The sequence below is a fragment of the Chenopodium album genome, chromosome 5 (genome assembly GCF_948465745.1).
Source record: "Chenopodium album chromosome 5, dcCheAlbu1.1, whole genome shotgun sequence".
Lineage (NCBI taxonomy): Eukaryota > Viridiplantae > Streptophyta > Magnoliopsida > Caryophyllales > Amaranthaceae > Chenopodium > Chenopodium album.
The window spans coordinates 62932084-62955143 of NC_137838.1; the positions used below are offsets into that span (position 1 = coordinate 62932084).

The following is a 23060-nucleotide window of genomic DNA, read 5'->3' on the forward strand; positions in this document are numbered from 1 at the left end:
TTAATTTACTGGTATTATATCTCATCTTTCGAATCTCGACCTAACCATTTATAAATTAACCTGCCTATTGAAACTAGACTTAAACATCAATTTTCATCTGTCGAATCTCGAATCAATATTGTTAAACTCATGCATAAAAGATTTGCGCAAATCTAGTCACAGAGCATTAAATCAATCAATAGGAAATTAATCTAGCATTGACAATCAACAACAATAAATTACCCCTTCATATTATTTATGGATCCCCATAACCCTAGAAAGAAAACTACTCAAACATAGTAAAAACTAAACTAATCAAAGCAATAAAACAAGTCATTATGGAAGGAGTAAAATAAATAACTAAGATTAAGAGAAGAGAAATCGTTACCAAACTAATCTGTATTAATGGAAATTATTAAGAACAAGAGTTGAGAGAAGAGTTAAGAGAGAGAAAACTAAGTGGAGAGAGAAAGTCTAAGAAAGAAGATAACCAAAATTCCGTACAAAACTTATATATAAACGTTTCCTAAAACAAAAATTAAAACTAACTAATCTGGTCCTATAGAAACACGCGCCCGATCGGGCAAAGGGCCGCCCGATCAGGCTCGCCTTTTTCTTCGCGTTCCTCCTCTGCAGCATCGCCCGATCGTGCTAGACGCTCGCCCCATTGGGCGCGCTATAAGCACGCATAGCACCAACGCCGCGCCGCGCCCGATCGTGCAACCTCTTGCCCGAACGGGCCCTTGCTCCACTTTGAGGCTCGGACTTCGATTGGGCCTTATTTCTCGGCCCAATCCGGTTTTCCTCTTCGGGTCTTGAATACTCGGTCCAATTACCTCGGGATCTCATACCGAGCCCTTAATCATCGGCTCTCACCGATCCTGGGCTTCAGAAACGGTTGTGTCCTTCTAGCTTCCGTAGTTTATCCATAAAACCCGGGAAAATGCTCCAAGAATACAATTTCCTGTAAAATACAACTAAAACTACGAAAACACTAGAAAACACAAATTAGTAATAAAAGTGGCTCGAAAGAGCCAAAAACACTACTAATTATGACCAAGGGACGGGGGTAAATTACTATAAAATGGATACATCAAACTCCCCCAAGCCAAACCTTTGCTTGTCCCTAAGCAAAGATCTCATCAATGAATAAATAAATATGCTTCACCCCAAAAGTAAAAATCAAGCACAAACGATTTAAGGTAAATCAAATAAACATGCTTCAAAATCAACCAATCAAATCTATCTAATTACCAATCTTCCCTAACAATTGTCAAGTAGAGCAAACCACAAGAGCATATAGAATTCAAGACTAGTGCTCACGCACTCAACTCTCATTTTTTGGCGAGCAAAAGATGTACTCGAACGCTCTCCATCCAACTCCTTTATGTGAACAATGCCCTCCCAACTCACACTCTCGTGTGTTTAAAACAATGAACGCTCAACCTACTAGTCGACTCGAAATATGTCAAATCATAACTTGCATTGATAAACAACACTTTCACATTCATACAATTCTATGCACAAAGGTCGGAATGTCTTTAAAGCTTGTAATGTAAGGCTAGGGTAAAGGGTAGGATAAATTTGGGAGTATGTGAGAGAAAATCTATGCATTAAGGGAGCCAAATCCTATCGAAACCCATGATCAAAATAAATAATGATCAACATCTCTTACATAACCAACTCTAACATCAACCAAATATACTCCAATCATAATAAATAATCCCAACACTTACAATTTCACTCACAAAATATGATAATATGAAATAGAGTGAATTAAAACAAACTTTATTTTCTAAACTCGAATTTTTCATTGAGGCTCAAAATTATTTTTCTTTTGAGCAACCTCCAACTAGAACATTTATACATTTTTTTTCTTTCGAAGATCACTTATTTTTTCACATTTTTTTTGATAAAATCATGCTTTATTTTTTCAAGAAAATATAACTCTCAAACTCATCAAAAATAAACATGATAAAAAACAAAATAACTTCTCAAAAGCCCACCCAAATTGTGCAAATAATAAGCACACTACAAACTCCCTCACCTCACTCACTAATAGCTCCCCCAAGCCAAGCTTGGGACTAGTAACCAATGGGGCAAAATAGGCTTGTAATGTAGCTAATAAAAAAAACAAAAAGTCAAGGCAATAGCATGGGTAGCAAGAAGGGAACAAATGTATCTACAATGTCTGGAGGCTACCTAAAAGAACAAATGCCTTCGTCCTCCACAATGTGCATAATAATGAATCATATAAATGTTACTAATAGTTGCAAACCAATACTCAAACTCATTGACATACCAGGAAATATGGAACTATCACACATTCCTTACCAAATCAACTAGTCAAGCACTATATTCACAAGTAGTTGGACAAAATTGAAGCATGTTAAGGTTTCAAGGCAATCAAACATCAAATAATGATCAACTAATCCACAATGCCTACCATCAAATACCAAGAATCAAAACAATTTTCTCAAGTAAGGGGCATAGAGAAGCATAATTTACAATTCATTAGAACGTATTTTTGGATTTTTTTTTTTCAATTTTTTTGTATTTTTATATATATAAGAAAGCAATAAAACTAACCTAGGAAAGCAATAAATAGAGAAAAGAGAAAGAAGGTTACCATATATACCAGGAATCTCCCCCCAAGCCAAATCAAGCAATGTCCTCATTGACTTGGGAGGGATAGCTAGGAGGAGCTACTCCTCATCGTCATCCATCCTCTCATACCCTCCTCCATGACTCGAGCCGGCACCACCCTGGCTCGGTTCAACACCACCATAACCAATCGGGAGCAAGTGAATCAGGGGGAATATCCCCCCGACGAGCATAATCATCATACATGGGGTATAGACCCCTCCCGAGGTTCCTCTCTATGTGTCCTACCCGCCCATCCAAGGTGCTTAACCTAGAATCTAGGTTTTGCATCATACCCTCAACTCTCCCTTGCCCCATCTCGATACGGTCTAATTGGCTCCTAAAAGCCGAAAAGTCATAGGGGGCATTGGGGTCGACGTTATAGTCGACCGAGGAAGTGGGTATACCATAGGTGAAGGGTGGAGGTGGTGGGTAATGTGGTGAATGGTGAGTGGGGGAATGGTCTAGGGGAGATTGGTGGGGTTGTGGTGAAGGGTGAGGTGGTTGACCCTCACCTTGACCGTTAATCTCGAAAGTATAAGAAAGCGTCCCCTTCTCTTATTTGGTCAAGGCGGGGTTGGGTAAGGTGAAGGCTTGGTCCCTCCTACCCGATTGTCGGTGGACTATCCACCAAGTGTCACCTACCCAGTTCAAACTCCCTAAATAGGCTAGGTCCATGAGGTTTGATCCTACAACTTTCCTATGCCCATCCGGGTTCCAACCTAGGTGTTTTTTAGCAATGTGGGTCACTAACCCCCCAAAATAAATAGGTGCCCTAGACCTTCTAGCCTCGGCCCCATTGGCCGCCCTTTGGAAATGATTGGCTATCCTATGAGTAGGTATGACAACGGGTCGGATCTGGACCGGGTCCGGATGGACCCGGATCCAGATCCGTTTTTGTATATAGGATCCAGATCCGACCCGGATCCGTCGGGTCCAACGGATCCGGGTCCGGATCCGGGTCCAATATATTTTGCCTAATTTTTTGCAATATATGTAATGTTCGGGTCAAAAAATTTATTTCAAACTTACGTAGTTGGTTATTAAGTTCAACCCTAAATTAACCAACTTATACACTCATATTCTGAATTAAAATTATAAACAAAAAAAAAAATACGATGTTACATATGAACTAGTGAAAAAACAACGATGATGTATATAATATGAGCATCCAAAGTTCATCTATTGAAAGGGTTAATCTTTATCATTACTAACATTATCAACATTTTTAATAAAGAAACAAACAATTTTAGTTTTTTTAAATAGGAAAAATAAAAAAAACGGGTCCACGGATCTGGATCCGGGTCTAGAGCCCAGACCCAGATCCAGATCCGTTTTTGTCAGTAGGACCCGGATCTGACCCGGATCCGTCAGGTTCAAAATTTGAAGACCCAGATCCGTGAAAAACGGATCTGGATCCACGGATTCGGGCGGTCCAGATCTATTGCCATCCTTACCTATGAGGCATGTTCAATTTTTCGGCAGTAGGAATTACATAGGATGCCAAAAGTTCCAATTCATCTCTCCTAACATTCGCCGGTTCATGCCTCCCAAAAATAGTGAGGCCGACAAATCTTTGCCAAAATTTTGGGACGGGATGTTGAATCCATGTCCCTTTGGCATGTTGGAGGTTAACTAAATCCTCCACAGTTAGCCTCGTATAGACCACGACGGTGTGGTCTTGAGAGGGTTCAATCGGTTTATCATCCGATTTCAAAGCAAACAACTTTCCGAATTCTTTAAGAGTTAGTCTCACATCGTTGTTTAATAATCGGAATTGTACATGAGTAATTAGTGCATTTATTTTAATAACATTAAAACTTGAAATAAATTCTAATGTTAAATAGTCATACGTATCATGACACATTTGAAAGAAACCACTCATGCCTATACCTTTGAACAATTTTTCCACATATTTATCTAAGCCTAACCTAGCTAGTGTGGGATGATGAATAAAACGGGTAGAGATTACCTGTCGATCGATGAGGTTCATCATCCTAGCCCGTTGCTCTTCCGAGGTGATGACAACCTCCTCCCATCCCGGAATTTGAAGGTTCGGGTTGACCGTTGGCTGTGGTGCCCTCGAACTCTCACCCCTTTGTGTCCTTGTGAAGGAGTTATGTCTTCGTCGTGTGCAATTACTAGATATATAAATGGATCAAATTATGGAGATAATTAAGTTCGTACATTTGGGTCGTCGTTTTGCCATAGCTAGAGGTACTAAGTAAAATAGGCCAAAGCCCAATTGGACGGATCCTATAAGGTCACACAAAGGGGCTAGATCGAGCATTAGAGGACGAGGCCCATCATGGGCCTCATCACTCTATGTGGCCAGCCATATGGGGATTAAGAAGTGGTTTTGGGCTTCGTGCCCTAGTCTAATTATAATGAGATTATAAATAGACTAGGTGCCTAGGTTTGCAGCAAGTAAGCAATTAACTGATCAGTGTGATCAAACCCTAATTAGCAAACACGAAACCCAACCCTCTAAAAGTCCTCTCTCTCTCACGGCTCTCTCCTCCTCCTAGGCGCCGGTGGTGTGTCGTGGTGGTGGTGGTTCGTGCGGTGGTCGGTTGTCCGTAAAGGTGGTGATCGCGGTTTTCCTCAATCACTCGACCAATCTAGTATTGGTGGACGGCTCGTTCGAATCTCGTGGACTAAGTAGAGGAGCAACGCTTGGGGCTCTATTCTCTCCCTGATTTGCATGTCGAATAGCTTCGTGGAATTCACGCGTCAAAGGTATGATTATGTGTCTTGTGTGTTATGCATGTGATTCTTGGGATTGGTACTTGATTGAATATGATTCATGTTTTTCCGCTGCGTAGTACCTATAAACTCCTACAGTGGTATCAGTTAGCCTCTTGCATGAACGCGGTTGATCATAATAATACGATTATTTGATGTCCACGTTAATTTTATAATCAATTAAGAGGGTGAAATTAATCTAATTATGGTTCAATTATTATATTTAATGTGATTAAACTTTTGGAATCGATTAAATGTGATTTAATTATGCTCAAAATAGCCATGAAGAGACCGAATTTAAGCCCTAAATTGTTCGAAATTTTCGAACCCCCTAAACCCTAAATTTCGAATTTTTCGAAAATTCTAGCCCTAAAATATGAATTTTGTGCTTGATTTTAATTTAATTCGATTTATTTTATGATTCATATTTTTAATCGGATTGATTTATGCATAAAAGTTTTTTGTGTATGATCATCAATTTAATTTTAAAAGTTAGAATTAAATTGGGATTAATTTTATGAAGAACCCTAATTTTAAAGTTAAATGTGATTTAATTTTAATCTTTTGGACTGATTTAATTTTATTTTACTAAATGTTATTTTAATTAAATTAAAACACAAAAAAAGAGGAGAATTTTAGGTGGTCGGCAACCGCGGCTGGGTGGCGCAGCCACGGCGGCTGCCGACCTAGTGGCGGTCCTAGAGGGAGGGGAAGGGGAGGGCGGCGGTATTGGTGGCTGAGGCAGCAGCTGTGCAAGCGTTGCACGCTGCTGCCGTGGCTGCCACTGCTGCTGGTTGCTGCTGCCTTGCGGCAGTGGCTGCTGCAAAGCGGCCAGCCACCGTGGCTAGCCCCGGCTAGCCAACCACGGTGGCCAGCAACCGTGCAGTCACGGTTTTTCAAAAAAAAAAAATTTTTTTTTAATTATCTTATTTTAAAATTATTTCAAGATAATTGTGAATTATTTTGGGATAAAATCAGTTTTATTTTGGATAAGATAAAATATTTTGAAAATATGATCTTTTATTTTAAAAGATAAAGTTGGTTTTATTTGGATAAAATCAAATATTCAAGAGTTGTTATATTTGATATTATCCATATTTAAAGTTGTTAAATTGGTAATTATCCTAATTAAAGTGGTTAATTTTGGATAAGATTGACTAAGATTTTCTGAGCATATTCCAAAAGGATAATAATTGATTTAAATAATGTGATTATCCCATAATTAGATTAGGATATAATTGATTCTAAAATTATTTGATTGGCTAATAATTAGGATAGAATCTCCTAAATTTGATAGGATAATCATGAAAGATTAAATATGATTTATCTTTCTAGATTAAAATATGATTTGATTCTATCTCATGACTAAATTAAAAATATGATATTTAATAAACGGTCATGAATAATATATTATATTATCTAATTATGATTAAAATATAAGATATTTTAGGAAATGCGTTGACTTTATTATGAAAATTTGATGTTGTAGTTTAGACAAGCATGTTGAGTGATTTATTATATGACACTTTTATAATATATGATATTATGTTGCTATATATAGACTAGTATGGCCCATAGATTCTTAAATACGATTTGCGCATCGTGATGTATTTTTGTAATCTAAATACGGTCTGCGTACCGTTAAGTATTTTTGTAACTTTTATTTAAAGTAAATAGAATACTTATTTAAATAGTGTTAGTCCAAAGAAGCCCATGAAGTGAAGGCCCAAAGGAGCAAGGTGGATGGAGATCCATGATGATTCAAGTGGGAGCTTTTTCATTTCTAGTTTTCTTAGGACTAAGGGGCCATACTATGTCATGCTTTATTGCATTAGTAGATTATGCATGTTAGATTTTATTTATGTTGATTGATGATGCGCTAGAGTTCACTAAATAATCACAACATAATAAATCTAGGTCCCAGTAATATTGAGATTGCTTTTCCAATTAAAAACCCGATGAAACCTTTGATATTTATGATGGGTCATGCCAAAGCTGGGTGTCATATTATATCTTAGGGGAGTGGGGTAAAACAAATTTTACACTTTTAATTGGTTGTGGTCAACAAGGTTACCTAAACAGTTTAGAACCTTGAAGCAAAGGGAAATAATTAAACATGTGATGATTAATTATTCAACCAAGAGTTACAAGAGTTGTAATCAGTAAAGAGTTTACTCACCTTGAAAATGTAATGGTTGATGGTAGGGCCAAAGTCCGGTCAATTATTGCACAAATAAAGGATCTTTGAATCACTTAAATTCAATTGGGATCAATTAATTATTAAATAAAGTGTTTTAAAGTTACCAAATGAATGCGTTTATGGTACTTTAATTTTAAATTAAACATAATTATTAAACTTTGCCTTATTTTGACATAGATGGGTAGCCGTAACCACAATGACAACAACGTTTACAACCTTCAACCATTCTTTGAGAAGGATAGGTTGACAGGGGAGAACTTTTCCACTTGGGAAAGAATGCTAAGACTTGTTCTGAAATCTGAGGGTAAAGAGGATATCATTGATACCCCATTACCAGGACCTCTGCCAGAAATCCAACTGCGGTAGAGATCAAGAAGCACAAGGAAACTCATGACAGAGCTATACCTATTACTTTCTTAATGATTGCTACCATGGAGCCTAGTCTTCAAAAGCGTTTTGAGGACCAGGATGCCTATTCAATCATGCAAGAGCTCAAATCTTTGTTTAAGAAACAAGCTAGAGTTGAAAGGTATGAGCTCCATCGTGAGATTCTGGATTGTAGGATGGAGAAGGGAGCCACAGTTCATGATCATGTTTTCAAAATGATCGGCCTAATTCAAAGTATGGAAAAACTGGGACACCCATATAGTGATGATTTGGCAACATACATCATTCTCCATTCACTACCAGAAAGTTTCAACCAGTTTATCATGAACTTTAACATGACTGCCACTGCAAAGACTATGAATCAATTGAATGCAATGCTGGTTAGTGCTGAGAAACAAATCCCTAAGGAACCTAAGAAGGAAGTTCTTATGATTCAAAAGGGAAAGGGGTTCAAGAAGAAGGGGCAAAAGGCTAGTGCCAAGAGCAAGGGCAAGCAAGTTTCCAAGGCTCCTGAGAAGCCTAAGACGACTCCAAAGCCCAAGGCTGCAAGTGAAAGTGAATGCTTTTATTGCAAGAAGAAGGGGCATTGGAAGCGAAATTGCCAGAAATACCATGACTTCCTCAAGAAGAATGGAGCATCAACCTCAGGTATAATGTTATAAACATTTTAACTTTCACTTAGGTATATGATACCAAGTTGCAGTGCTTAACATAGTGATGTTGTGCAGGAACTGCAAATAAGTGAAGCTAGCAAGGAAATGGAGCTTGAAGGTTCACTAGAAGTATTTAAGTGGCCAGAGATAGCTTCATAGTTTTAAATTTTGATTAGTTTATCATGATTTTAGATCAATTTCCAGTTTTGATGAGACAATATTTCGGTTTTCTTGTTTTGAATACTGAATTTGGTTTACTTGGCTTGGACAAGTGTTGATCCATGACCAAGGTAATAAATTGTTTTCATTTTGCTAGATATGAGTTAATTTTGTTTTATGCATTGATATAAGTAGATCACAAAAGTAAATTTAGATGATTTAAAGTACACTTACTTACAACAAAGTAAGGATAGGTCACATTAACCATTTGCACATCCAAATTAATGGATGGACTCTTATTCTTATATGATTATGAATCACTTGAGAATTAGAAGTCATGCTTGATAAAAGTTAAGATGACCAAGTTGCCTTTTGGTAGAAAGAGTAAAGAAAGCTAAAATTACCTTTTGGTACTCATACATATGATGCATGTGAACCAATAAGTTCAAAATTAGCAAAGAGATTTAGCAATTTCATTGCTTTTACTAACGATTTAAGTAAATATATCGATAATTACTTAATGAAGTAAAGATTGGAAACATTGAAAAGTTCAAAATTCCAAAAATGAAATGTAAAATCAGTTTGAGATAAACAATTTAACACCACGATATGATAGTTGTGATAAATATTTAGCTCAAAAAGGAATGATCATCTAAAGGGAATTGTTGAATTAATTCACAATCCAGAAACATTACAATTAAATAGTATGTTTATGAAGAAATGAATCAAACCTTGCTTGCCATTGTTCGATCCAAGATTAAATGATTTACAAATATCGTTTTGAGGATATGCATTAGACGAACAACAACAATTGCGAATATACTAAACAAGAAACTTAACCAAAGTAGTAGAAAAGATGTCATAAAAGTTGTGATTTGGAAATATTCCAAAAGTTATATTTTCTAAACAGGATTAAGGGTTATGAAATCAATGCAAAATGTTTACAACGATAACATAATACACCCTAAATCAGAAATGTAGTTCTTCGTGGGTCTTCTCATGGAAACTAAGAGGTATTATTCCTACAATCGCGTAGAAACAAAGTGTTTGTTGCTAGCGATAGTGTCTTTATAGAAAGAATGTCTTTCTAAAAAGCCAAGTGGGAGTAAAGTTAGATCTCGATGAGATTCGAGACGAGCAACAAATAGATGTGGATAACACTACATCATAGACGAAGGCATATGAAATCAGCTAATTTGATAAATCATGTGTCGAAGCAAGCTAATTCCACTAGTAAGGCTTCTATCGTCCCACTAGAATGAAAGACTTCAAAGAGTTGAAGAGAATAATTCTATTGTCGCTCATACCTATCGTAGGTTACTTGGGATCAAAACAAACAGTTTGTTGAAATTCTGAGAAAAGGTGGATTCTAAAATTTTCCTATTGGAATGATTGGAATCCATGGCCTACAAGCAAGCTTTGGAAAATGCCAACTCAGGAAATGGCTTAAAGCTATGAAATCTAGTATGGACTCCATGTTTGTAAAAATGTGTTAGTCCATAATAGTCTTACAAATAGGGTCAAACCTATTAGTTGGGTAAGCCTATTCGGATTATTCTAGTAATGGATATCAAAATCACTTTCATGAAATGTTCTTGATGGTGAGAATGTATATGATACATCCTAAGAAATTTGAAATCCAGAAATTCCTAGAAAGTTTTGCAAACTTCAGAAATTCATTTATGGATTGAAGTAAGCATTAAGGAGTTGGACCATTCGTTTTGATTAGGAAATCAAACATTTGATTTCCTTAGTAGAACAAAGGAATCTTGTAGAGACAAGAAGTTTAGTGGGAGCAATTGATCTTCTTAGTCTAGTATGTAGTTGACATACAGTTCATATGAAATGATATATCAATGCTTGAATAAATCAAGCAATGGTTAGAAAGATTGTTTCAATATGATAGACTTAGAAGATGTTGAGTACACATTGGGAATTAAAATCCATGATGTGAATCTTGAAGAATGATTGGAATGAATCGAGATAATTATGTTGATAAGGATCTTGACAAGTTCATGAAGCAAGACTCTAAGATAGGATATCTTCCCATGTTTCATGGTAATACACTCAGTAAGACTCAGTGCCTTCAAAAGCTAGTAGAGTTGAGTTGTATGGATAATGTACCTCATGCTTTTGCAAAAAGGTCCATTACTTATGCCATAAAATGTACAAAACAAGATGTTGCATATGACTTGTGCATGTGTAGCAGAATTCAAGCAAATTCAGAATAAGCATACGGAGAATTACCAAGAAAAGTCCTTGAGTACTTGAGAAGCACTAAAAGGAATTTTTCTAGCTATTGTGTTAAATGGTAATTTAAGCAAATTGTCAAAAGGTTACACAAATGCAATTTTTTCAAACAGGCAAGATGATTCTAGATGGTGATCTAAATGCATATTTGTGTCTGGATGGAAAAGGACAGTGAGCTTGAAGAGTTCAAAGCAGAGCACTGTTGCATACTCAATGTCAGAATATGTGTATTAAACTATAGTCGGATAGTTACAGAGGAAGTTTGGATTAAAATGTCATGTGACTAACAGGTCACCTTTGTCCAAGAACAAAGGAGCCAGAGTCACATCACAAATCCAAACAAAAGGATATGAGATATCACCTCAATTATGAGATCATTGACCAGCGGAAGGTCGTGTTCTGCAAAGTTTTATTATGAGTGAGAAATCACTAAAACCCCTTCCATGGACTAAGATATGAGAGTCATATTAAAGTCTTAGGATTGAAGCAAGTTATGTAATTTAAGTTGTATATGTTTTGAGAAAACATATTACATGAGAAATGCATTAATTTGCAGAATTATGTTTAAAATAGAAATTATTATTTCTCTTATTTAATTATGGTTTTGGAAATTAAATAAAATGTCCAAAATAATTATGAATTGATGGGATCATCAGGTTGATGAACTGGTGAATTGAAACCCCATAGGTGAACAAAATTCATACATTATTTAAAGTTCCTAGTTCGAGATCATTAAAGTGGACATAAATGATTTCATTAAATGAACTAGCATGTAAGATTGATTGGATAGCGCAGTTTCATGGGCTATAGGGGCATAGTGATGCTCGGTCAATCACTTGGATATGCATGAATGATGCATGATCGAACTATTGACCTACTTTGAAGTTCAAGTATAGAGCTTCCGTATATATTAGTGGATTCCTTTGACATGAGTGGAACATTGATTTCATTCAACGGATGTTGTGACTGTGGTACACTCAAACGTCTAGCCGTAACTGGAGATTATAAAGGGTGTTTCCTGGTTACTTCAAAAGTTGAGTGGGAGTCATGTTGCCACAAGATTGGATAGAGTCTACCTATTAAATTAGGAAATGTGTCATGGCCGCTTGAAGAGAAAGAATTCAGAAAATACGTGGCCGCGTTCAAATGCATTACACAGTAATCATTTGGTTTTGTAATTCTAACTCAGATTTCAAGAAACGATTTGTAGATTAATATGATCTCGACATGTGATGCAATCATATTATCAAATCGACACATATATTGACTTAAGGAATTTGAATATTGCACCCTTGTCTCAGACAAGTGGGAGATTGAAGGAGTTATGTCTTCGTCGTGTGCAATTACTAGATATATAAATGGATCAAATTATGGAGATAATTAAGTTCGTACATTTGGGTCGTCGTTTTGCCATAGCTAGAGGTACTAACGATCTTTGGACTAGTAAAATAGGCCAAAGCCCAATTAGACGGATCCTATAAGGTCACACAAAGGGGCTAGATCGAGAATTAGAGGACGAGGCCCATCATGGGCCTCATCACTCTAGGTGGCCGGCCATATGGGGATTAAGAAGTGGTTTTGGGCTTCGTGCCCTAGTCTAATTATAATGAGATTATAAATAGACTAGGTGCCTAGGTTTGCAGCAAGTAAGCAATTAACTGATCAGTATCATCAAACCCTAATTAGCAAACACGAAACCCAACCCTCTAAAAGTCCTCTCTCTCTCACGGCTCTCTCCTCCTCCTAAGCGCCGGTGGTGTGTCGTGGTGGTGTTGGTTCGTGCGGTGGTCGGTTGTCCGTAAAGGTGGTGATAGCGGTTTTCCTCAATCACTCGACCAATCTAGTATTGGTGGACGACTCGTTCAAATCTCGTGGACTAAGTAGAGGAGCAACGCTTGGGGCTCTATTCTCTCCCTGATTTGCCTGTCGAATAGCTTCGTGGAATTCACGCGTCAAAGGTATGATTATGTGTCTTGTGTGTTATGCATGTGATTCTTGGGATTGGTACTTGATTGAATATGATTCATGTTTTTCCGCTGCGTAGTACCTATAAACTCCTACACCTTGAACGTTTTGAGGTCATTATATGTGGAAAAATTTGATGTTTGGAGCTTTCTCTCTCTAAGGGTTTGAAGGAAGTATGAGAGAAAGTGGGAGAAAATAGGTGGGAAATGTAGAGGAAGATGTGAGGATTAAGAATATGTAAGAATTTTGAGGTTTTGATGGATGGATTTGAGAAGATCTTGGATTGAAAGTGTAGTTGAAGGCATGAAAATGGAGGTTTTAGAGAGAGAAAGTAATGGTGAAGAAGATGAAAGAAGAAGAAAGTGAGAAAAGAAGGAAGGGGAATGGATATAGAGGACGGCCAAAAAGGCGCGCCCGATCGGGCAAGACTCGCCCGATCGGGCGGATAATGTTGAAACCCAGAACCTTAGTTGCGCACCCGATCGGGCGAGCTCCGCCCGATCGGGTGAGCTCCGCCCGATCGGGTGAGCTCCGCCCGATCGGGCGCGAACACGAACGAAAATTTCGCCCTTTCACTCGCCCGGTCGGGCGAGCTTCGCCCGACATTTCTTTTCCTTCACTCGATTTGCGCTGGATCGGGCAACCTCGCCCGATCGGGCGAAATTTGCTCGAGTTTCCAACTGCACTTGCGCGCCCGATCGGGCAACCTCGCCCGATCGGGCGAGATAAGCTCCAATTTCCAGCCCTACATGCGCGCCCAATCGGGCAGCCACGCCCGATCGGGCGAAATTAAAAGCTGAAAATTATCCTTGCTTACGCGCCCGATCGGGCGAGTTCTGCCCGATCGGGCCCGTGCCCAATCAGATGTCCTTAGCTCTTCTTCGATTTCTTTTCGTCTTCAAATTTTTCTAAGTCTCTTGACCTCTCAAACCTATGCCTGTACAAAAACACTTATAAATGGTAAAATTTCACTCTCCTCGCCTCTCTAAAATAAAAATAAAAATAAAGAAAAAGTAAAACTAGTCTAGAAAGCAAGAAATACGGGTTGCCTCCCGCAAAGCGCTGGTTTATCAAGGTCCCGCACGACCTTCTTACCAAGTACAATAACTAGGACCCTTGGCCTAACGCTTGATCGGGTGGTTTCTCACCCGGTCTAGCGGTGTTTAGGCTGCGATGCGGCTTCCTGACATACCCTGTGGGACGCCAGACCACCTTATCTGGTGGATCCTCCTTAACTTGGACTGGGGGATCTTTAATGGTACGCACCAAAGATCCTTCTTTGATCGAGGATTGCTTCAAATTGTCATTGTATTCAATACTAGCAACTCGATCTGGCGGGATACCTACCGTAGGCTCGAATTGCACAACTTGCTTGATCGGTTCCACCTTTTCATCTTCGAAACCAAGACCAACGGTGTAAAGTGCTCTTTCTATTGCATCGAATTCCTTCTGCCATTTGTCTATCTCATCTGAAAGGGATGCAACACAAGATACCGCCTCCAAGGGATCTTTTTCAAGAGCTTGGGGCTTGTTAGAGTAATTTTCAACCACATTAACACTGAAACATTTCTCCTAAGTCATGGAGCTTTTAGGGGCATTATTCAGATTAAAAACAACTTTATCATCCCCTACTGATAATGTTAACTTACCACTTCTTACATCTATGACTGCTCCTGCAGTGTTAAGGAATGGTCTACCAAAAATAATTGGGGTTTGCATATCCTCAGCCATATCAAGAACAACAAAATCTACAGGTATATAAAATTTACCTACTCTAACGGGGACATCCTCTAAAACACCTAACGGGTATTTGAAAGAACGATCGGCCATTTGTAGAGTTATATTGGTAGCTTTTAATTTACCCATGTTTAACTTAGAACAAACAGATAATGGCATGACGCTAACACTAGCACCTAAATCACATAATGCATTATCAATCAAGAGATTGCCAATATGACAAGGGATAGAAAAACTACCCGGATCTTTTAATTTAGGTGGAGATTTATTTTGAAGTACGACACTACGCTCTGCAGTGAAAGCTACTGTCTCCACCTCACTAATAGACCTTTTCCTTGTCAATATTTCTTTCATAAATTTTGCATACGAGGGGATTTGTGTGATTAATTCAGTGAAGGGAACTGTTACCTTCAAATCTTTTACCACCTCCAGGAACTTACCAAACTGCTTATCCAAGTTTGTCTTCAATTGACGATTGGGGAATGGGAGTTTGATAATTGGCTTTGGGGCATTATTGCCCTTATCTGGAGTAGCCACCTTCTCTGGAGTCGTACCCTGCAATGTAGAATTAGATATGTTAGTATTATCCTTTAGCCCTGCAGGGCTGTCCACTACATTGTTTGGTTTAACGGAATCAAGATTAGCATTATTTAATAAAACAGGTTCATCAACTCTGGGCATAGGTGGACCTTCATAGTTTGAACCACTCCTTAGAGTAATCGCAAATGCTTGATCCGTAGGCCGGGTCGGCTGTGCCGGCAGAGCTCCCTGTTGGCGGGCTTGTAGAGTAGCGGAAAGTTGCGCAATTTGATTGTCTACAATTTTATTGTGTGCTAGAATTTGATCAATTGTCGCATCTTTACTCTCCATGTGCTTTTGCATATTAACCAACATTGCTCTAATTTCCACCAGAGAAGGGTCAGAAGATGAGGAGGGTTGTTGTGGTTGGTTCTTCTGGCTAGCATTGGGATGATAATATTTATGCTGCTGTTGCTGTGGCGCCTGTGGTTCTTGTGGTGGTGGATTTTGAACATTAGTGCTCCGGTAGGAAAAGTACGGATGATTCCGATACCCAGGATTATAGGTGTTGGAGTATGGGTTATTCTGCCTATAAGCTTGAAAGGCATTAACTTGCTCCACGGAACTCTTGCTATCTTGCTCCCAATGACCTACAATACCACAATTTTCACAGAAAGCCTCATTAGAATTATTGTTAATTGCAGAAACATTAGCTACATTGGCAGTGCTCATATTATCTAATTTTTGGCAAATAGAGGTCAGTTGAGCTTGCAAAAAGGATACAGAGTCGACACTATGCTTCCCCTTGTTAGAAAATCTTCTAGGGTTCCCATATTGGGAATTGTGTATCGCCATGTCTTCAATAACCTGACCTGCATCTTCAACATCAAGATTCATAAATCTCCCACTAGCTGCAGAATCTAAAATTATTCGAGAAGAATTTCCAAGGCCATTATAAAAGGCTTGGATTAACTGCCATTGCGCTAAATTATGGTGAGGGCAGTCTCTTTGTAAATCCTTGAACCTCTCCCAAGCCTCATATAAATATTCATCGGCTTCTTGGGCAAAGTTCTGGATCGCATTCCGTAGAACGACTGTTCTCTCTGCAGGATAATACTTGTTATAGAAATTCAAAACAAGAGTTTCCCAGTCAGTTATACCAAGTGTAGTTCTATTCAAGCCATTAAACCACAATTTAGCTTTTCCAGTTAAATAGAAGGGAAAGAGAATCTCCCTGATTTGGTCTTGAGTGACCCCGGCTTGCCTGATGGTGTTACAATATTGACAATAGTCGGCAATGTGAAGATTCGGGTCTTCACCCTTGGCTCCAATAAATTGCTTCCTCTCTATCATCGTTATAAATCGAGGTTTAGTTTCAAATTGAACCCCATCAAGAGCCGGAGTAGAGGTGAGATGTGGAAAATCTGTAAGCTTGGGTTGTGAGTAATCACTAAGCTTCTTTGGAGCTGTCATCTTTGATTCTGGATCTGATTATACCTCTGAATCCCTAGAACCAGTCGGAGGATCGCGGTGATTATTGTTATTATCACCAGAATCCGCCAGGATTTGCTTGTAGAAATTTTTCTGTCTATGAAAGGAGCGTTCGATCTCAGGATCGAATGGGATGTACCCTAATCTGGAACACCTAGGCATAAACAAAAACTAGAAGCAAATATGAGATTTGCCTCAGAGAACTAATGTTCTCTGAGACAAAAAGAAAATAATCTAGACTACAAAAACAATCAGAAATAAAAATAAAACCGTTTCCCCGGCAACGGCGCCAAATTTTGACAGGGTAAAGTCGTATCCCCTAATCAAAAGTAATTCCTAAGTCCTCTAACTAATGTAGATAGGGAAGTAGGGTCGATCTGCACAGGGAAACAAGTCTTTCTATTCCTAATAAACTATTATAATCTAGATTATTAGGTAACCAATATGTGAATTTGAATGTAAAACTAAACTACGAAGATTAAGAATAAGGAGAGAATAATATATAAAAGGATCTAGGGCATAGGTTCACCAATAAATAATATTCCAGGGTAGAATACAATAATCAGATTATAAAGGGCTTTCGCTACGTATTATAATCACACAATTAATTTACTGGTATTAAATCTCATCTTTCGAATCTCGACCTAACCATTTATAAATTAACCTGCCTATTGAAACTAGACCTAAACATCAATTCTCATCTGTCGAATCTCGAATCAATATTGTTAAACTCATGCATAAAAGATCTGCGCAAATCTAGTCACAGAGCATTAAATCAATCAATAGGAAATTAATCTAGCATTGACAATTAACAACAATAAATTACCCCTTCATATTATTTATGGATCCCCATAACCCTAGAAAGGAAACTACTCAAACATAGTAAAAACTAAACTAATCAAAGCAATAAAACAAGTCATGATTGAAGGAGTATAATAAATAACTAAGATTAAGAGAAAAGAAATCGTTACCAAACTAATCTGTATTAATGGAAATTATTAAGAACAAGAGTTGAGAGAAGAGTTAAGAGAGAGAAAAATCCTAAGTGGAGAGATAAAGTCTAAGAAAGAAGATAACCAAAATTCCGTACAAAACTCATATAAAAACGTTTCCTAAAACAAAAATTAAAACTAACTAATCTGGTCCTATAGAAACACGCGCCCGATCGGGCCCGCCTTTTTCTTCGCGTTCCTCCTCCGCAGCATTGCCCGATCGTGTTAGACGCTCGCACGATCGGGCGCGTTATAAACACGCACAGTACCAACGCCGCGCCGCGCCCGATCGTGCAACCTCTTGCCCGATCGGGCCCTTGCTCCACTTTGAGGCTCGGACTTCGATTGGGCTTGATTTCTCGGCCCAATCCGGATTTCCTCTTCGGGTCTTGAATACTCGGTCCAACTACCTAGGGATATCATACCGAGCCCTTAATCATCGGCTCTCACCGATCCTGGGCTTCAGAAACGGTCGTGTCTTTCTAGCTTCCGTAGTTGATCCATAAAACCCGGGAAAATGCTCCAAGAATACAATTTCCTGTAAAATACAACTAAAACTACGAAAACACAAATTAGTAATAAAAGTGGCTCGAAAGAGCCAAAAACACTACTAATTATGACCAAGGGACGGGGGTAAATTACTATACAAAATGGATACATCAGCGATCTTCCAATTGGTTCTAGCGATTCAGAGGTATCATCAAATCCAGAATCAGAGATGACGACTCCAAAGAAGCTTAGTGATTACTCTTAACCGAAGCTTACAGATTTTCCACATCTCACCCCTACTCCGGCTCTTGATGGGGTACAATTTGAAATTAAACCTCAATTTATAACGATGATAGAGAGGAAGCAATTCAGTGGAGCTAAGGGTGAAGACCCAAATCTTCACATTGCCGACTATTGTCAATATTGTAATACGATCAGGCAAGCCGGGGCCACTCAAGACCAAATCAGGGAGATTCTCTTTCCCTTCTCTTTAACTGGAAAAGCTAAATTGTGGTTTAATGGCTTAAATAGAACTGCACTTGGTATAACTGACTGGGAAACTCTTGTTCTGAATTTTTATAACAAGTACTATCCTGCAGAGAGAACAGCCGTACTACGGAGTGCGATGCAGAACTTTGCCCAAGAAGCCGATAAATCTTTATATGAGGCTTGCGAGAGGTTCAAGGACTGACAAAGAGAATACCCCCACTATAATTTAGCACAATGGCAGTTAATCCAAGCCTTCTACAATGGCATTGAAAATTCTTCTAGAATAATTTTAGATTCTGCAGCTAGTTGGAGATTTATGAATCTTAATGTTGATGATGCAGGTCAGGTTATTGAAGATATGGCGATACACAATTCCCAATATGGGAATCCTAGAGGATTTGCTAACAAGGGTGTAGACACCCATTTGTGTCTCCCCAAAACCAAACCCAGTGATGAGTACCTTTCGCGTCAAATCATAATCGGATGAAGCGAAAGTGTGGAAAGTTTAGTGTTGCAGATTGTTTTAATTTCTTTTCTCTTCTCTCTGTTTTTGAAAACTTATTTTAAGAAAACAGCCAATCTAGTTTGGTTGGTCCATGATATGGGTCCAATAATAGTGTAGTTGGATGGGGCTTGTCAAGAGATTTCCAACGATATATTATAAGCCCAATTCCGATGAATATTGAGGAAGTTATGGCCAATTTGCTAAACTGGGCCCGGTTTGAGCCTTATATGCAGCCCAATGATCTAGGGGAGGGCCTAATATGATTTATCATTCCTAATGCAATTAGGAATGGTTTTAGTCTTCTAGATTCTTCTAGAAGGTTCTTTTCATTCCTAATTAAATTAGCATTAATAAATTGACTTTTGTTGACTTTTCAGAGTTTTAATTAAAATCAAAGAACATTTTTGAGGAAAAATACGATTTTATCCTCCTGTATGGCAATTTTTATCTGATTTTTAGAAAATGAGTGATTTTCCAAATCAGCGCCAAACGCCAACTGTAGCGCCTGGCGTTACGCTTGGCGCCTGGCGCTAGTGTTGGCGCCTGGCGCCAACAGCCAGCGTTGGCGCTGGTTCGTTTTGATGTGCGCCGGACTCTGTTTTTAATAATTTTATCTTTTTGGCTGATTTTCTCTATAAATAACGTCGTAAAAACTCCGTTTTCATTCACCTACAACCATTTTTCAATTCTCTTATTCTCTATAATCATTCCCCATCTCTCTCTTTTTTTTTTTCTAAACTAGCTTTTTACATACAAAATTCCGCATTCATTAGCACTAGACACACCTAGCCATATTCGAAGTTGCCTTCGCCCTAGACGTGAAAGGTTTAATTTCTGAGGGTTTGGTCCCAAATCTCTCTTTCAATTATTTAATTTAATTGTTTGATTTATTATTTTCCTTGAAGTTACTAACGTGTGTATTTTGTCATTAGAAAGAGGTATGAGGCATCAAAGTAAGTACTTTAATGTTTTTGTTGATATTATGATGTAGAAATCATGTTTAGATTGTTATTTTGATTCCTAGTATCATGTCTAGGGTAATTTTAATATCAAGTATGATTAAAAGTACGATGCTTCCTATGTTCTTCCTAATATTTATGATTGTTAGTATCATGTTAGGGTTAAAGATTTGATTTTTATTGCTTAGTGACATGCTAGGGTTTGTTATTAATCTTGTTAGTATCATGCCTAGGATCTTGCTATGCTATTATTATGATTATTATAATTATTATTATGATGATTATTATTATGGTTATTGTTTTGATGATTATGAACATGATTATTGTTATAATTTTATGATGATGATTATAATTATTATTTATTTATTATTATGTTGCTTGATGCTTGATCACGCCTTTTATGCATGTTTAAAGGGAATTGGTATTTGTAATCACGCTTAATAAGATAATTAATAATCTTGTTTAGGGTTAATTTGATTATAATTTCAGTGATCGCCAATAATAGTTTATTTGTGCATTATATTCAACCAACATAGATAAACAGGTTTAGGGTAAACCTATTGATTGCATGTTAGTAAAAAAGCGTACATGAATACAATCAGTATAAAGTAGAGGCCTATTATTAGGGCAGGTTCAATCTCTTTTAGGTTGGATTTGTACCTTCATCCCCAAACCCTTATTTGGTTCAAGACCTTGTGGAGTTGACGATCTCTTGGATCGTTAAGGGGTGTAACCTTCACCCTGTGAACGGTTTACAAGTTCCTAAAACTTGTTGGCGACTCTTTTGCTCTATCTTCTTTCCCTTTGGACGCCACCGTACTTTAGTGTATGATCACAGTGGGGTTCAAGCTAGGGGGTTAATGCTTGAAATATATTCCCCACAAAGGGGAAGCATAGTGTTGACTCTGTATCCTTTTTGCAAGCTCAACTGACCTCTATCTGCCAAAAATTAGATAATCTTAGCACTGCTAATGTAGTTAATGTTTCTGTAATTAATAATAATTCTAATGAGGCTTTCTGTGAAAATTGTTGTATTATAGGTCATTGGGAACAAGATTGCAGAAGTTCCGTGGAGCAAGTTAATGCCTTTCAAGCTTATAGGCAGAATAACCCATACTCCAACACCTACAATCCTGGGTATCGGAACCATCCGTACGTTTCCTACCGGAGTACTAATGTTCAAAATCCACCACCACAAGAACCACAGGCGCCACAACAACAGCAGCAGAAATATTACCATCCCAATGCTGGCCAGAAAAACCAACCACAACAACCCTCCTCATCTTCCGACCCTTCTTTGGTGGAAATTATAGCAATGTTGGTTAATATGCAGAAGCACATGGAGAGTAAAGATGCGACAATTGATTCAATTCTAGCGCACAACAAAATTGTAGATAATCAAATTGCGCAACTTTCTGCTACTCTACAAGCCCGCCAACAGGGAGCTCTGCCAGCACAGCCGACCAGGCCTACAGATCAAGCCTATGCAATTATTTTAAGGAGTGGTTCAAACTATGAAGGGCCCCCTATGCCCAAAGTTGATGAACCTATTTTATTAAATAATGCTAATCTTGATTCCATTAAACCTGACAATGTAGTTAATAGCCCTGCAGGGATAAAGGATAATACTAACATATCTAGTTGTACATTGCAGGGTACGACTCCAGAGAAGGTGGCTACTCCATATAAGAATAACAATGCTCCAAAGCCAATTATCAAACTTCCATTCCCCAATCGTCACTTGAAGACAAACTTGGATAAGCAGTTTGGTAAGTTCTTGGAGATGGTGAAAGATTTGAAGGTAACATTTCCCTTCACTGAATTAATCACACAAATTTGTTCGTATGCAAAATTTATGAAAGAAATATTGACAAGGAAAAGGTCTATTAGTGAGGTAGAGACAGTAACTTTCACTGCAGAGTGTAGTGCCGTACTTCAGAATAAATCTCCACCTAAATTAAAAGATCCGGGTAGTTTTTCTATCCCTTGTCATATTGGCAATCTAATGATTGATAATGCATTGTCTGATTTGGGTGCTAGAGTTAGTGTCATGCCATTATCTATTAATATTACTCTACAAATGGCCGACCTTTCTTTCAAATACCCCTTAGGTGTTTTAGAGGATGTCCCCGTTAGAGTAGGTAAATTTTATATACCTGTTGATTTTGTTGTTCTTGATATGGCTGAGGATATGCAAACCCCAATTATTTTGGGTAGACCATTCCTTAACACTGCAGGAGCAATCATATATGTGAGAAGTGATAAGTTAACACTATCAGTAGGGGATGAAAAATTGTTTTTAATCTTAATAATACCCCTAAAAGCCCCATGACTGAGGAGAAATGTTTTAGTGTCAATGTGGTTGAGAATTATTCTTACAAGCCCCAAGCTCTTGTAAAAGATCCCTTGGAGGCAGTATCTTGTGTTGCATCCCTTTAATATGAGATAGACAAATGGCAGAAGGAAGTTGATGCAATAGAAAGAGCCCTCCACACTGTTGGTATTGGTTTTGAGGACGAAAAGGTGGAATCAATCAAGCAAGTTGTGCAATTTGAGCCCTCCACACTTAGGTTCCGCCAGATCGAGTTGCAAGTGTTAATTGCAATAACAATTTGAAGCAACCCTCAATCAAAGGAGGATCTTCAGTGCGTACCATTGAAGAACTCCCAATCCAAGTCGAGGAGGATCCACTAGATAAGGTGAATTGGCGTCCCATAGGGCATGTCAGGAAGCCGCGTCGCAGCCACACCACCGCTAGACCGGGTGAGAAACCGCCCGATCAAGCGTTAGGCCAAGGGTCCTAGTTATTTTACTTGGTAAGAAGGTCGTGCGGGACCTAGATAAACCAGAGCTTTGCGGGAGGCAACCCGTATTTCTTGCTTTCTAGACTAAATTTTT

At 38.3% G+C, this 23060-nt stretch overlaps 1 non-coding gene across 1 annotated transcript; it reads left to right on the plus strand.

Moving 5' to 3' along the window:
* Positions 1–16222: 16222 nt before the first annotated feature.
* On the plus strand, positions 16223–16329 carry LOC145633372 (small nucleolar RNA R71). The gene has a single exon (XR_014112702.1). It is a non-coding gene; the product is annotated as a small nucleolar RNA R71 (small nucleolar RNA).
* Positions 16330–23060: the final 6731 nt, after the last annotated feature.